Source organism: Schistocerca cancellata, unplaced genomic scaffold, assembly GCF_023864275.1.
Source record: "Schistocerca cancellata isolate TAMUIC-IGC-003103 unplaced genomic scaffold, iqSchCanc2.1 HiC_scaffold_674, whole genome shotgun sequence".
Classification (NCBI taxonomy): Eukaryota; Metazoa; Arthropoda; class Insecta; order Orthoptera; family Acrididae; genus Schistocerca; species Schistocerca cancellata.
This window is the reverse complement of record NW_026046685.1, coordinates 435,001-437,500: the sequence shown is the minus strand read 5'-3', so window position 1 is coordinate 437,500 and position 2,500 is coordinate 435,001. Positions and strand designations below refer to the sequence as shown.

Genomic DNA, 2,500 nt, shown 5'->3' with positions numbered 1-2,500 from the left:
GGGACACAAATCCAACTACGAGCTTTTTAACCGCAACAACTTTAATATACGCTATTGGAGCTGGAATTACCGCGGCTGCTGGCACCAGACTTGCCCTCCAATAGATACTCGTTAAAGGATTTAAAGTGTACTCATTCCGATTACGGGGCCTCGGATGAGTCCCGTATCGTTATTTTTCGTCACTACCTCCCCGTGCCGGGAGTGGGTAATTTGCGCGCCTGCTGCCTTCCTTGGATGTGGTAGCCGTTTCTCAGGCTCCCTCTCCGGAATCGAACCCTGATTCCCCGTTACCCGTTACAACCATGGTAGGCGCAGAACCTACCATCGACAGTTGATAAGGCAGACATTTGAAAGATGCGTCGCCGGTACGAGGACCGTGCGATCAGCCCAAAGTTATTCAGAGTCACCAAGGCAAACGGACCGGACGAGCCGACCGATTGGTTTTGATCTAATAAAAGCGTCCCTTCCATCTCTGGTCGGGACTCTGTTTGCATGTATTAGCTCTAGAATTACCACAGTTATCCAAGTAACGTGGGTACGATCTAAGGAACCATAACTGATTTAATGAGCCATTCGCGGTTTCACCTTAATGCGGCTTGTACTGAGACATGCATGGCTTAATCTTTGAGACAAGCATATGACTACTGGCAGGATCAACCAGGGAGCTGCGTCAACTAGAGCTGAGCAGCCGGCCGCCCGGGAGTGTGTCCCAGGGGCCCGCGCGAACACGCAAGCGTCCGCTCAATTATTCTGCAAACAGGAGGAGGCTGAGCTCCCCTGCACAATACACCTCGAAACCCTCTCAGGTCCCGGCGGCGCGCAGCGCCGTCCTAAGTACTTGGTCGGGTTCGAGAGAGGCGCAATCGCCCGGAGTTAGGCGAGTAGACGCTTTAGGTGCGACCACCCGTGCTCCCAACTGAGCTTGCCGCTGCCGACAGAGGCCCGGGAGCGTGCTGTCGTGGCATTGCCGGCGGGAGACAACACGCGCCACCTACGGTGACCGGCAGCTCCAACGCCAGCGCCACAGAAGGGCAAAGGCCCCACGTGGGTGCCGTAGCGAACTCTCCCAGCACAGCGCACGTGCCAACACGTCTGCACAACTGCGATACAAACCACCAGCGAGAACCGCTGGGGCGACCGAGCAGCAGACGGCGTCGCGGCGCCGAGTGCCGGGCGGCGGCGCATCCTCAACGCACACAGTCCTCAGTCGGACCAGCACACTGCAGATGTCCACCGCGCTTCGCACCGGGCCCGCGAGGACCCACTTTGGCCGCCCGGCGCCGCGCGCAGGGTGCCCCGGCGCGCAGCTGCGCCGCCTGCCGCGTCCGTCGGCCGGCGCGCCTGCCACTGGGCGCCCCCACCAGCCGGCTGTAGCGCGTGCGCCCACGCACCGCGCGGCCAGCACGCCGGGCGGCCCCCCCTCACCGGCCGGGGACGGTCCCACCCAGCCACCGCCGCGTATCGCTTCACACACAGATTTGCCCTTACTGATTTACCTCCAGCAACAACAACCGTACCACAATGGGTTTACCAGTTGTTCATTTGCGTAACGTCACCAGCAAACGTAGACGTCCATCCCAGTTTGCAAATGCAACGATTATTGCATACCTGTCTGTTAGGTGTCACGACACACTACGTCTGCCCACATACACGCAACAAAATGTGCACGACTAGAGAACACGTGGGAGGTGGCCCCCTACGTATGCGATGTCCATTACGAGACCGACTGTCAACCAGCATCTGTACCATGTCGCAGATGTGGAACGCGGTGCACCATGCTATCACACTGTGTGAGAAGAGACGACTACGTTTGAATACACGCGCCACTACATCAACAGACGGCTCATGCTGATCGCCATCCAGGGCGTCCGTTACTCCCACACGTCTCTATGGCGTACCACACTGCAATGTAGCTGTTATGGGGAGACGGCACGTGGCTGAGTGCACAACATTTGGACCGTATGGTTCGCTGTTGTTGGGCGCAGTCGTTGTACGGTCACACATGTGCCACAGCGTATCATTCAGTACATACGGACCTATGTGCAGTACAATGTGAGGGTTAAGCTTACGACATCAGCGGACAGTGGACACAGGCCGTACCACGACGTAGACTGAGCGCTTCGACATGCGAATGCCAGTGAACAGCTGCGAAGGGCATTGAACACGCAAGCACCTGAACGACCAGCGTGCGAAGGCAGGGGGGAGGGGGGGGGCGATGTACATCCTGCAGTCGTCCACATTACAGTGTACAGCGGGAGCATGTCAAAAGTAAGCAACACTTGCGAAGTGTTGAACATGAAACGATACACAAGAGGGTGGGCGGTGCGAGTAGCGAACTATATTCAGAGGGTTGTGGTTAGACAACACTAGATTAATGTAACGTGTCATATGCCAATTACAGAGCAGGTTAAGGCACAACGTGGGTTAGGTTAAGGCACAACGTGGGTTAGGTTAAGGCACAACGTGGGTTAGGTTAAGGCACAACGTGGGTTAGGTTAAG

General features: G+C 57.0%; 1 non-coding gene across 1 annotated transcript in view; it reads right to left on the bottom strand.

Annotated features, from left to right (window-relative positions):
• Window positions 1–664, bottom strand: part of LOC126138955 (small subunit ribosomal RNA) — a 1,909-nt gene extending 1,245 nt beyond the window's left edge. The window contains exon 1 of the ribosomal RNA XR_007528444.1: window positions 1–664. This exon is cut by the window's left edge and continues 1,245 nt beyond it. This is a non-coding gene — a ribosomal RNA (small subunit ribosomal RNA).
• Between the last annotated feature and the right edge of the window lie 1,836 nt (window positions 665–2,500).